Source organism: Lonchura striata, chromosome 25, assembly GCF_050655825.1.
Source record: "Lonchura striata isolate lonStrDom1 chromosome 25, ASM5065582v1, whole genome shotgun sequence".
NCBI classification, from domain to species: domain Eukaryota; kingdom Metazoa; phylum Chordata; class Aves; order Passeriformes; family Estrildidae; genus Lonchura; species Lonchura striata.
The window spans coordinates 3,830,327-3,844,377 of record NC_140727.1 but is presented as its reverse complement, the minus strand read 5'-3'; positions in this window follow the sequence as shown (position 1 = coordinate 3,844,377).

Here is a 14,051-nt window from a genome sequence, read left to right as displayed (position 1 = left end):
TGGGGACAACTTTGGTCTGGGCTCCATCCTTCGATATAAGGATTCTTTGCAGTCAGGCCCAGCCCAGGGCCAGGGGCCCCTGGGCACACCCTTTTTCCATTTTCCCTGGGAAAGAAAACTCAGCAGTCCAGGTTCCTGATGTCAGTTTGTAGGGCTCCCTTGGGTCTATCAGGGCAGCACAAGTTTGAGGTGGGGACAACTTCGGTCTGGGCTCAATCCTTCGATATAAGGATTCTTTGCAGTCAGGACCCAGCCCAGGGCCAGGGGCCCCTGGGCACATCCTTTTTCCATTTTCCCTGGGAAAGAAAACTCAGCTGTCCAGGTTCCTGATGTCAGTTTGTAGGGCTCCCTTGGGTCTATCAGGGCAGCACAAGTTTGAGGTGGGGACAACTTAGGTCTGGGCTCCATCCTTCGATATAAGGATTCTTTGCAGTCAGGGCCAGGGGCCCCTGGGCACATCCTTTTTCCATTTTCCCTGGGAAAGAAAACTCAGCAGTCCAGGTTCCTGATGTCAGTTTGTAGGGCTCCCTTGGGTCTATCAGGGCAGCACAAGTTTGAGGTGGGGACAACTTCGGTGTGGGGTGCATCCTTCGATATAAGGATTCTTTGCATTCAGGGCCCAGCCCAGGGCCAGGGGCCCCTGGGCACATCCTTTTTCCATTTTCCCTGGGAAAGAAAACTCAGCAGTCCAGGTTCCTGATGTCAGTTTGTAGGGCTCCCTTGGGTCTATCAGGGCAGCACAAGTTTGAGGTGGGGACAACTTAGGTCTGGGCTCCATCCTTCGATATAAGGATTCTTTGTAGTCAGGGCCAGGGGCCCCTGGGCACATCCTTTTTCCATTTTCCCTGGGAAAGAAAACTCAGCAGTCCAGGTTCCTGATGTCAGTTTGTAGGGCTCCCTTGGGTCTATCTGGGCAGCACAAGTTTGAGGAGGGAACAACTTCGGTCTCGGGTCCATCCTTCGATATAAGGATTCTTTGCAGTCAGGGCCCAGCCCAGGGCCAGGGGCCCCTGGGCACATCCTTTTTCCATTTTCCCTGGGAAAGAAAACTCAGCAGTCCAGGTTCCTGATGTCAGTTTGTAGGGCTCCCTTGGGTCTATCAGGGCAGCACAAGTTTGAGGTGGGGACAACTTCGGTCTGGGCTCAATCCTTCGATATAAGGATTCTTTGCATTCAGGGCCCGGCCCAGGGCCAGGAGCCCCATGGCACATCCTTTTTCCATTTTCCCTGTGAAAGAAAACTCAGCAGTCCAGATTCCTGATGTCAGTTTGTAGGGCTCCCTTCGGTCTATCAGGGCAGCACAAGTTTGAGGTGGGGACAACTTCGGTCTGGGCTCCATTCTTCGATATAAGGATTCTTTGCAGTCAGGGCGAGGGGCCCCTGGGCACATCCTTTTCCCATTTTCCCCGGGAAAGAAAACTCAGCAGTCCAGGTTCCTGATGTCAGTTTGTAGGGCTCCCTTGGGTCTATCAGGGCAGCACAAGTTTGAGGTGGGGCATCTTCGGTCTCGGGTCCATCCTTCAATATAAGGATTCTTTGCAGTCAGGCCCAGCCCAGGGCCAGGGGCCCCTGGGCACAGCCTTTGGCCATTTTCCCCAAGAAAGAAAACTCAGCAGTCCAGGTTCCTGATGTCAGTTTGTAGGGCTCCCTTGGGTCTATCAGGGCAGCACAAGTTTGAGGTGGGGACAACTTCCATATGGGGAGCATCTTTCGATATAAGGATTCTTTGCATTCAGGGCCCAGCCCAGGGCCAGGGGACCCTGGGCACATCCTTTGGCCATTTTCCCTGGGAAAGAAAACTCAGCAGTCCAGGTTCCTGATGTCAGTTTGTAGGGCTCCCTTGGGTCTATCAGGGCAGCACAAGTTTGAGGTGGGGACAACTTCGGTCTGGGCTCAATCCTTCGATATAAGGATTCTTTGCAGTCAGGACCCAGCCCAGGGCCAGGGGCCCCTGGGCACATCCTTTTTCCATTTTCCCTGGGAAAGAAAACTCAGCAGTCCAGGTTCCTGATGTCAGTTTGTAGGGCTCCCTTGGGTCTATCAGGGCAGCACAAGTTTGAGGTGGGGACAACTTCGGTCTGGGCTCAATCCTTCGATATAAGGATTCTTTGCAGTCAGGGCCAGGGGCCCCTGGGCACATCCTTTTTCCATTTTCCCTGGGAAAGAAAACTCAGCAGTCCAGGTTCCTGATGTCAGTTTGTAGGGCTCCCTTGGGTCTATCAGGGCAGCACAAGTTTGAGGTGGGGACAAATTCGGTGTGGGGTGCATCCTTCGATATAAGGATTCTTTGCATTCAGGGCCCAGCCCAGGGCCAGGGGCCCCTGGGCACATCCTTTTTCCATTTTCCCTGGGAAAGAAAACTCAGCAGTCCAGGTTCCTGATGTCAGTTTGTAGGGCTCCCTTGGGTCTATCAGGGCAGCACAAGTTTGAGGTGGGGACAACTTCGGTGTGGGATCCATCCTTCGATATAAGGATTCTTTGCAGTCAGGGCCAGGGGCCCCTGGGCACATCCTTTTTCCATTTTCCCTGGGAAAGAAAACTCAGCAGTCCAGGTTCCTGATGTCAGTTTGTAGGGCTCCCTTGGGTCTATCAGGGCAGCACAAGTTTGATGTGGGGACAACTTCGGTCTGGGCTCAATCCTTCGATATAAGGATTCTTTGCATTCAGGGCCCAGCCCAGGGCCAGGGGCCCCTGGGCACATCCTTTTTCCATTTTCCCTGGGAAAGAAAACTCAGCAGTCCAGGTTCCTGATGTCAGTTTGTAGGGCTCCCTTGGGTCTATCAGGGCAGCACAAGTTTGAGGTGGGGACAACTTCGGTCTGGGCTCAATCCTTCGATATAAGGATTCTTTGCAGTCAGGGCCAGGGGCCCCTGGGCACATACTTTGGCCATTTCCCCCGAAAAAGAAAACTCAGCAGTCCAGGTTCCTGATGTCAGTTTGTAGGGCTCCCTTGGGTCTATCAGGGCAGCACAAGTTTGAGGAGGGGACAACTTTGGTCTCGGGTCCATCCTTCGATATAAGGATTCTTTGCAGTCAGGGCCCAGCCCAGGGCCAGGAGCCCCTGGGCACATCCTTTTTCCATTTTCCCTGGGAAAGAAAACTCAGCAGTCCAGGTTCCTGATGTCAGTTTGTAGGGCTCCCTTGGGTCTATCAGGGCAGCACAAGTTTGATGTGGGGACAACTTCGGTCTGGGCTCAATCCTTCGATATAAGGATTCTTTGCATTCAGGGCCCAGCCCAGGGCCAGGGGCCCCTGGGCACATCCTTTTTCCATTTTCCCTGGGAAAGAAAACTCAGCAGTCCAGGTTCCTGATGTCAGTTTGTAGGGCTCCCTTGGGTCTATCAGGGCAGCACAAGTTTGATGTGGGGACAACTTCGGTCTGGGCTCAATCCTTCGATATAAGGATTCTTTGCATTCAGGGCCCAGCCCAGGGCCAGGGGCCCCTGGGCACATCCTTTTTCCATTTTCCCTGGGAAAGAAAACTCAGCAGTCCAGGTTCCTGATGTCAGTTTGTAGGGCTCCCTTGGGTCTATCAGGGCAGCACAAGTTTGAGGTGGGGACAACTTCGGTCTGGGCTCAATCCTTCGATATAAGGATTCTTTGCAGTCAGGGCCAGGGGCCCCTGGGCACATCCTTTTTCCATTTTCCCTTGGAAAGAAAACTCAGCAGTCCAGGTTCCTGATGTCAGTTTGTAGGGCTCCCTTGGGTCTATCAGGGCAGCACAAGTTTGATGTGGGGACAACTTCGGTCTGGCTTTTATTCTTCGATATAAGGATTCTTTGCAGTCAGGGCCAGGGGCCCCTGGGCACATACTTTTTCCATTTCCCCCGAAAAAGAAAACTCAGCAGTCCAGGTTCCTGATGTCAGTTTGTAGGGCTCCCTTGGGTCTATCAGGGCAGCACAAGTTTGAGGTGGGGACAACTTCGGTGTGGCGTGCAGCTTTCGATATAAGGATTCTTTGCATTCAGGGCCCAGCCCAGGGCCAGGGGCCCCTGGGCACATCCTTTTTCCATTTTCCCTGGGAAAGAAAACTCAGCAGTCCAGGTTCCTGATGTCAGTTTGTAGGGCTCCCTTGGGTCTATCAGGGCAGCACAAGTTTGAGGTGGGGACAACTTCGGTCTGGGCTCAATCCTTCGATATAAGGATTCTTTGCAGTCAGGGCCAGGGGCCCCTGGGCACATCCTTTTTCCATTTTCCCTGGGAAAGAAAACTCAGCAGTCCAGGTTCCTGATGTCAGTTTGTAGGGCTCCCTTGGGTCTATCAGGGCAGCACAAGTTTTTGGAGGGGACAACTTTGGTCTCGGGTCCATCCTTCGATATAAGGATTCTTTGCAGTCAGGGCCCGGCCCAGGGCCAGGGGCCCCTGGGCACATCCTTTGGCCATTTTCCCTGGGAAAGAAAACTCAGCAGTCCAGGTTCCTGATGTCAGTTTGTAGGGCTCCCTTCGGTCTATCAGGGCAGCACAAGTTTGAGGTGGGGACAACTTCGGTCTGGGCTCCATCCTTCGATATAAGGATTCTTTGCAGTCAGGTCAAGGGGCCCCTGGGCACAACCTTTTTCCATTTTCCCTGGAAAAGAAAACTCAGCAGTCCAGGTTCCTGATGTCAGTTTGTAGGGCTCCCTTGGGTCTATCAGGGCAGCACAAGTTTGAGGTGGGGACAACTTCGGTGTGGGGTGCATCCTTCGATATAAGGATTCTTTGCATTCAGGGCCCAGCCCAGGGCCAGGGGCCCCTGGGCACATCCTTTTTCCATTTTCCCTGGGAAAGAAAACTCAGCAGTCCAGGTTCCTGATGTCAGTTTGTAGGGCTCCCTTGGGTCTATCAGGGCAGCACAAGTTTGAGGTGGGGACAACTTCGGTCTGGGCTCCATCCTTCGATATAAGGATTCTTTGCAGTCAGGGCCAGGGGCCCCTGGGCACATCCTTTTTCCATTTTCCCTGGGAAAGAAAACTCAGCAGTCCAGGTTCCTGATGTCAGTTTGTAGGGCTCCCTTGGGTCTATCAGGGCAGCACAAGTTTGAGGTGGGGACATCTTCGGTCTCGGGTCCATCCTTCGATATAAGGATTCTTTGCAGTCAGGGCCCAGCCCAGGGCCAGGGGCCCCTGGGCACATGCTTTGGCCCTTTTCCCTGGGAAAGAAAACTCAGCAGTCCAGGTTCCTGATGTCAGTTTGTAGGGCTCCCTTGGGTCTATCAGGGCAGCACAAGTTTGAGGTGGGGACAACTTAGGTCTGGGCTCCATCCTTCGATATAAGGATTCTTTGCAGTCAGGGCCAGGGGACCCTGGGCACATCCTTTTTCCATTTTCCCTGGGAAAGAAAACTCAGCAGTCCAGGTTCCTGATGTCAGTTTGTAGGGCTCCCTTGGGTCTATCAGGGCAGCACAAGTTTGAGGTGGGGACAACTTCGGTATGGGCTCAATCCTTCGATATAAGGATTCTTTGCAGTCAGGCCCAGCCCAGGGCCAGGGGCCCCTGGGCACATCCTTTTTCCATTTTCCCTGGGAAAGAAAACTCAGCAGTCCAGGTTCCTGATGTCAGTTTGTAGGGCTCCCTTGGGTCTATCAGGGCAGCACAAGTTTGAGGTGGGGACAAATTCGGTGTGGGGTGCATCCTTCGATATAAGGATTCTTTGCATTCCGGGCCCAGCCCAGGGCCAGGGGCCCCTGGGCACATCCTTTTTCCATTTTCCCTGGGAAAGAAAACTCAGCAGTCCAGGTTCCTGATGTCAGTTTGTAGGGCTCCCTTGGGTCTATCAGGGCAGCACAAGTTTGAGGTGGGGACAACTTCGGTCTGGGCTCAATCCTTCGATATAAGGATTCTTTGCATTCAGGTCAAGGGTCCCCTGGGCACATCCTTTTTCCATTTTCCCTGGGAAAGAAAACTCAGCAGTCCAGGTTCCTGATGTCAGTTTGTAGGGCTCCCTTGGGTCTATCAGGGCAGCACAAGTTTGATGTGGGGACAACTTCGGTCTGGGTTTTATTCTTCGATATAAGGATTCTTTGCAGTCAGGGCCAGGGGCCCCTGGGCACATACTTTTTCCATTTCCCCCGAAAAAGAAAACTCAGCAGTCCAGGTTCCTGATGTCAGTTTGTAGGGCTCCCTTGGGTCTATCAGGGCAGCACAAGTTTGAGGTGGGGACATCTTCGGTCTTCGGTCCATCCTTAGATATAAGGATTCTCTGCAATCAGGCCCAGCCCAGGGCCATGGGTCCCTGGGCACATCCTTTTTCCATTTTCCCTGGGAAAGAAAACTCAGCAGTCCAGGTTCCTGATGTCAGTTTGTAGGGCTCCCTTGGGTCTATCAGGGCAGCACAAGTTTGAGGTGGGGACATCTTCGGTCTCGGGTCCATCCTTCGATATAAGGATTCTTTGCATTCAGGGCCCAGCCCAGGGCCAGGGGCCCCTGGGCACATCCTTTTTCCATTTTCCCTGGGAAAGAAAACTCAGCAGTCCAGGTTCCTGATGTCAGTTTGTAGAGCTCCCTTGGGTCTATCAGCGCAGCACAAGTTTGAGGTGGGGACAACTTCGGTCTGGGCTCCATCCTTCGATATAAGGATTCTTTGCAGTCAGGGCCAGGGGCCCCTGGGCACATCCTTTTCCCATTTCCCTGGGAAAGAAAACTCAGCAGTCCAGGTTCCTGATGTCAGTTTGTAGGGCTCCCTTGGGTCTATCAGCGCAGCACAAGTTTGAGGTGGGGACAACTTCGGTCTGGGCTCCATCCTTCGATATAAGGATTCTTTGCAGTCAGGGCCAGGGGCCCCTGGGCACATCCTTTTCCCATTTTCCCTGGGAAAGAAAACTCAGCAGTCCAGGTTCCTGATGTCAGTTTGTAGGGCTCCCTTGGGTCTATCAGGGCAGCACAAGTTTGAGGTGGGGACAACTTTGGTCTGGGCTCCATTCTTCGATATAAGGATTCTTTGCATTCAGGGCCAGGGGCCCCTGGGCACATCCTTTTTCCATTTTCCGCGGGAAAGAAAACTCAGCAGTCCAGGTTCCTGATGTCAGTTTGTAGGGCTCCCTTGGGTCTATCAGGGCAGCACAAGTTTGAGGTGGGGACAAATTCGGTGTGGGGTGCATCCTTCGATATAACGATTCTTTGCATTCAGGGCCCAGCCCAGGGCCAGGAGCCCCTGGGCACATCCTTTGGCCATTTTCCCTGGGAAAGAAAACTCAGCAGTCCAGGTTCCTGATGTCAGTTTGTAGGGCTCCCTTGGGTCTATCAGGACAGCACAAGTTTGAGGTGGGGACAACTTCGGTCTGGGCTCCATCCTTCGATATAAGGATTCTTTGCAGTCAGGGCCAGGGGCCCCTGGGCACATCCTTTTTCCATTTTCCCTGGGAAAGAAAACTCAGCAGTCCAGGTTCCTGATGTCAGTTTGTAGGGCTCCCTTGGGTCTATCAGGGCAGCACAAGTTTGAGGTGGGGACAACTTCGGTCTGGGCTCCATCCTTCGATATAAGGATTCTTTGCAGTCAGGGCCAGGGGCCCCTGGGCACATCCTTTTTCCATTTTCCCTGGGAAAGAAAACTCAGCAGTCCAGGTTCCTGATGTCAGTTTGTAGGGCTCCCTTGGGTCTATCAGGGCAGCACAAGTTTGAGGTGGGGACAACTTCGGTGTGGGGTGCATCCTTCGATATAAGGATTCTTTGCATTCAGGGCCCAGCCCAGGGCCAGGGGCCCCTGGGCACATCCTTTGGCCATTTTCCCTGGGAAAGAAAACTCAGCAGTCCAGGTTCCTGATGTCAGTTTGTAGGGCTCCCTTGGGTCTATCAGGGCAGCACAAGTTTGAGGTGGGGACAACTTCGGTCTGCGCTCCATCCTTCGATATAAGGATTCTTTGCAGTCAGGTCAAGGGGCCCCTGGGCACATCCTTTTTCCATTTTTCCTGGGAAAGAAAACTCAGCAGTCCAGGTTCCTGATGTCAGTTTGTAGGGCTCCCTTCGGTCTATCAGGGCAGCACAAGTTTGAGGTGGGGACAACTTCGGTATGGGCTCAATCCTTCGATATAAGGATTCTTTGCAGTCAGGCCCAGCCCAGGCCCAGGGGCCCCTGGGCACATCCTTTTTCCATTTTCCCTGGGAAAGAAAACTCAGCAGTCCAGGTTCCTGATGTCAGTTTGTAGGGCTCCCTTGGGTCTATCAGGGCAGCACAAGTTTGAGGTGGGGACAACTTTGGTCTGGGCTCAATCCTTCGATATAAGGATTCTTTGCAGTCAGGCCCAGCCCAGGGCGAGGGGCCCCTGGGCACATACTTTTTCCATTTTCCCTGGGAAAGAAAACTCAGCAGTCCAGGTTCCTGATGTCAGTTTGTAGGGCTCCCTTGGGTCTATCAGGGCAGCACAAGTTTGAGGTGGGGACAAATTCGGTGTGGGGTGCATCCTTCGATATAAGGATTCTTTGCATTCAGGGCCCAGCCCAGGGCCAGGGGCCCCTGGGCACATCCTTTTTCCATTTTCCCTGGGAAAGAAAACTCAGCAGTCCAGGTTCCTGATGTCAGTTTGTAGGGCTCCCTTGGGTCTATCAGGGCAGCACAAGTTTGAGGTGGGGACAACTTCGGTCTGGGCTCAATCCTTCGATATAAGGATTCTTTGCAGTCAGGGCCAGGGGCCCCTGGGCACATCCTTTTTCCATTTTCCCTGGGAAAGAAAACTCAGCAGTCCAGGTTCCTGATGTCAGTTTGTAGGGCTCCCTTGGGTCTATCAGGGCAGCACAAGTTTGATGTGGGGACAACTTCGGTCTGGGTTTTATTCTTCGATATAAGGATTCTTTGCAGTCAGGGCCAGGGGCCCCTGGGCACATACTTTTTCCATTTCCCCCGAAAAAGAAAACTCAGCAGTCCAGGTTCCTGATGTCAGTTTGTAGGGCTCCCTTGGGTCTATCAGGGCAGCACAAGTTTGAGGTGGGGACAACTTCGGTGTGGGGTGCATCCTTCGATATAAGGATTCTTTGCATTCAGGGCCCAGCCCAGGGCCAGGGGCCCCTGGGCACATCCTTTGGCCATTTTCCCTGGGAAAGAAAACTCAGCAGTCCAGGTTCCTGATGTCAGTTTGTAGGGCTCCCTTGGGTCTATCAGGGCAGCACAAGTTTGAGGTGGGGACAACTTCGGTCTGGGCTCCATCCTTCGATATAAGGATTCTTTGCAGTCAGGGCCAGGGGCCCCTGGGCACATCCTTTTTCCATTTTCCCTGGAAAAGAAAACTCAGCAGTCCAGGTTCCTGATGTCAGTTTGTAGGGCTCCCTTGGGTCTATCAGGGCAGCACAAGTTTGAGGTGGGGACAACTTCGGTATGGGCTCAATCCTTCGATATAAGGATTCTTTGCAGTCAGGCCCAGCCCAGGCCCAGGGGCCCCTGGGCACATCCTTTTTCCATTTTCCCTGGGAAAGAAAACTCAGCAGTCCAGGTTCCTGATGTCAGTTTGTAGGGCTCCCTTGGGTCTATCAGGGCAGCACAAGTTTGAGGTGGGGACAAATTCGGTGTGGGGTGCATCCTTCGATATAAGGATTCTTTGCATTCCGGGCCCAGCCCAGGGCCAGGGGCCCCTGGGCACATCCTTTTTCCATTTTCCCTGGGAAAGAAAACTCAGCAGTCCAGGTTCCTGATGTCAGTTTGTAGGGCTCCCTTGGGTCTATCAGGGCAGCACAAGTTTGAGGTGGGGACAACTTCGGTGTGGGCTCCATCCTTCGATATAAGGATTCTTTGCAGTCAGGGCCCAGCCCAGGGCCAGGAGCCCCTGGGCACATCCTTTTTCCATTTTCCCTGGGAAAGAAAACTCAGCAGTCCAGGTTCCTGATGTCAGTTTGTAGGGCTCCCTTGGGTCTATCAGGGCAGCACAAGTTTGATGTGGGGACAACTTCGGTCTGGGTTTTATTCTTCGATATACGGATTCTTTTCAGTCAGGGCCAGGGGCCCCTGGGCACATACTTTTTCCATTTCCCCCGAAAAAGAAAACTCAGCAGTCCAGGTTCCTGATGTCAGTTTGTAGGGCTCCCTTGGGTCTATCAGGGCAGCACAAGTTTGAGGTGGGGACAACTTCGGTGTGGCATGCATCTTTCGATATAAGGATTCTTTGCATTCAGGGCCCAGCCCAGGGCCAGGGGCCCCTGGGCACATCCTTTGGCCATTTTCCCTGGGAAAGAAAACTCAGCAGTCCAGGTTCCTGATGTCAGTTTGTAGGGCTCCCTTGGGTCTATCAGGGCAGCACAAGTTTGAGGTGGGGACAACTTCGGTGTGGGGTGCATCCTTCGATATAAGGATTCTTTGCATTCAGGGCCCAGCCCAGGGCCAGGAGCCCCTGGGCACATCCTTTGGCCATTTTCCCTGGGAAAGAAAACTCAGCAGTCCAGGTTCCTGATGTCAGTTTGTAGGGCTCCCTTGGGTCTATCAGGGCAGCACAAGTTTGAGGTGGGGACAAATTCGGTGTGGGGTGCATCCTTCGATATAAGGATTCTTTGCATTCAGGGCCCAGCCCAGGGCCAGGGGCCCCTGGGCACATCCTTTTTCCATTTTCCCTGGGAAAGAAAACTCAGCAGTCCAGGTTCCTGATGTCAGTTTGTAGGGCTCCCTTGGGTCTATCAGGGCAGCACAAGTTTGAGGTGGGGACAACTTCGGTGTGGGCTCCATCCTTCGATATAAGGATTCTTTGCAGTCAGGGCCCAGCCCAGGGCCAGGAGCCCCTGGGCACATCCTTTTTCCATTTTCCCTGGGAAAGAAAACTCAGCAGTCCAGGTTCCTGATGTCAGTTTGTAGGGCTCCCTTGGGTCTATCAGGGCAGCACAAGTTTGAGGTGGGGACAACTTCGGTCTGGGCTCAATCCTTCGATATAAGGATTCTTTGCATTCAGGTCAAGGGTCCCCTGGGGACATCCTTTGGCCATTTTCCCTGGGAAAGAAAACTCAGCAGTCCAGGTTCCTGATGTCAGTTTGTAGGGCTCCCTTGGGTCTATCAGGGCAGCACAAGTTTGATGTGGGGACAACTTCGGTCTGGGTTTTATTCTTCGATATAAGGATTCTTTGCAGTCAGGGCCAGGGGCCCCTGGGCACATACTTTTTCCATTTCCCCCGAAAAAGAAAACTCAGCAGTCCAGGTTCCTGATGTCAGTTTGTAGGGCTCCCTTGGGTCTATCAGGGCAGCACAAGTTTGAGGTGGGGACATCTTCGGTCTTCGGTCCATCCTTAGATATAAGGATTCTCTGCAATCAGGCCCAGCCCAGGGCCATGGGTCCCTGGGCACATCCTTTTTCCATTTTCCCTGGGAAAGAAAACTCAGCAGTCCAGGTTCCTGATGTCAGTTTGTAGGGCTCCCTTGGGTCTATCAGGGCAGCACAAGTTTGAGGTGGGGACAACTTCGGTCTCGGGTCCATCCTTCGATATAAGGATTCTTTGCATTCAGGGCCCAGCCCAGGGCCAGGGGCCCCTGGGCACATCCTTTTTCCATTTTCCCTGGGAAAGAAAACTCAGCAGTCCAGGTTCCTGATGTCAGTTTGTAGGGCTCCCTTGGGTCTATCAGCGCAGCACAAGTTTGAGGTGGGGACAACTTCGGTCTGGGCTCCATCCTTCGATATAAGGATTCTTTGCAGTCAGGGCCAGGGGCCCCTGGGCACATCCTTTTCCCATTTCCCTGGGAAAGAAAACTCAGCAGTCCAGGTTCCTGATGTCAGTTTGTAGGGCTCCCTTGGGTCTATCAGCGCAGCACAAGTTTGAGGTGGGGACAACTTCGGTCTGGGCTCCATCCTTCGATATAAGGATTCTTTGCAGTCAGGGCCAGGGGCCCCTGGGCACATCCTTTTCCCATTTTCCCTGGGAAAGAAAACTCAGCAGTCCAGGTTCCTGATGTCAGTTTGTAGGGCTCCCTTGGGTCTATCAGGGCAGCACAAGTTTGAGGTGGGGACAACTTTGGTCTGGGCTCCATTCTTCGATATAAGGATTCTTTGCATTCAGGGCCAGGGGCCCCTGGGCACATCCTTTTTCCATTTTCCCTGGGAAAGAAAACTCAGCAGTCCAGGTTCCTGATGTCAGTTTGTAGGGCTCCCTTGGGTCTATCAGGGCAGCACAAGTTTGAGGTGGGGACAAATTCGGTGTGGGGTGCATCCTTCGATATAACGATTCTTTGCATTCAGGGCCCAGCCCAGGGCCAGGAGCCCCTGGGCACATCCTTTGGCCATTTTCCCTGGGAAAGAAAACTCAGCAGTCCAGGTTCCTGATGTCAGTTTGTAGGGCTCCCTTGGGTCTATCAGGGCAGCACAAGTTTGAGGTGGGGACAACTTCGGTCTGGGCTCCATCCTTCGATATAAGGATTCTTTGCAGTCAGGGCCAGGGGCCCCTGGGCACATCCTTTTTCCATTTTCCCTGGGAAAGAAAACTCAGCAGTCCAGGTTCCTGATGTCAGTTTGTAGGGCTCCCTTCGGTCTATCAGGGCAGCACAAGTTTGAGGTGGGGACAACTTCGGTCTGGGCTCCATCCTTCGATATAAGGATTCTTTGCAGTCAGGTCAAGGGGCCCCTGGGCACATCCTTTTTCCATTTTCCCTGGGAAAGAAAACTCAGCAGTCCAGGTTCCTGATGTCAGTTTGTAGGGCTCCCTTGGGTCTATCAGGGCAGCACAAGTTTGAGGTGGGGACAAGTTCGGTGTGGGGTGCATCCTTCGATATAAGGATTCTTTGCATTCAGGGCCCAGCCCAGGGCCAGGGGCCCCTGGGCACATCCTTTTTCCATTTTCCCTGGGAAAGAAAACTCAGCTGTCCAGGTTCCTGATGTCAGTTTGTAGGGCTCCCTTGGGTCTATCAGGGCAGCACAAGTTTGAGGTGGGGACAACTTCGGTCTGGGCTCCATCCTTCGATATAAGGATTCTTTGCAGTCAGGGCCAGGGGCCCCTGGGCACATCCTTTTCCCATTTTCCCTGGGAAAGAAAACTCAGCAGTCCAGGTTCCTGATGTCAGTTTGTAGGGCTCCCTTGGGTCTATCAGCGCACCACAAGTTTGAGGTGGGGACAACTTCGGTCTGGGCTCCATCCTTCGATATAAGGATTCTTTGCAGTCAGGCCCAGCCCAGGGCCAGGGGCCCCTGGGCACATACTTTTTCCATTTTCCCTGGGAAAGAAAACTCAGCAGTCCAGGTTCCTGATGTCAGTTTGTAGGGCTCCCTTGGGTCTATCAGGGCAGCACAAGTTTGAGGTGGGGACAACTTCGGTGTGGGGTGCATCCTTCGATATAAGGATTCTTTGCATTCAGGGCCCAGCCCAGGGCCAGGAGCCCCTGGGCACATCCTTTTTCCATTTTCCCTGGGAAAGAAAACTCAGCAGTCCAGGTTCCTGATGTCAGTTTGTAGGGCTCCCTTGGGTCTATCAGGGCAGCACAAGTTTGAGGTGGGGACAACTTCGGTGTGGGCTCCATCCTTCGATATAAGGATTCTTTGCAGTCAGGGTCCAGCCCAGGGCCAGGAGCCCCTGGGCACATCCTTTTTCCATTTTCCCTGGGAAAGAAAACTCAGCAGTCCAGGTTCCTGATGTCAGTTTGTAGGGCTCCCTTGGGTCTATCAGGGCAGCACAAGTTTGAGGTGGGGACAACTTCGGTCTGGGTTTTATTCTTCGATATAAGGATTCTTTGCAGTCAGGGCCAGGGGCCCCTGGGCACATACTTTTTCCATTTCCCCCGAAAAAGAAAACTCAGCAGTCCAGGTTCCTGATGTCAGTTTGTAGGGCTCCCTTGGGTCTATCAGGGCAGCACAAGTTTGAGGTGGGGACAACTTCGGTGTGGCATGCATCTTTCGATATAAGGATTCTTTGCATTCAGGGCCCAGCCCAGGGCCAGGGGCCCCTGGGCACATCCTTTGGCCATTTTCCCTGGGAAAGAAAACTCAGCAGTCCAGGTTCCTGATGTCAGTTTGTAGGGCTCCCTTGGGTCTATCAGGGCAGCACAAGTTTGAGGTGGGGACAACTTCGGTGTGGGGTGCATCCTTCGATATAAGGATTCTTTGCATTCAGGGCCCAGCCCAGGGCCAGGAGCCCCTGGGCACATCCTTTGGCCATTTTCCCTGGGAAAGAAAACTCAGCAGTCCAGGT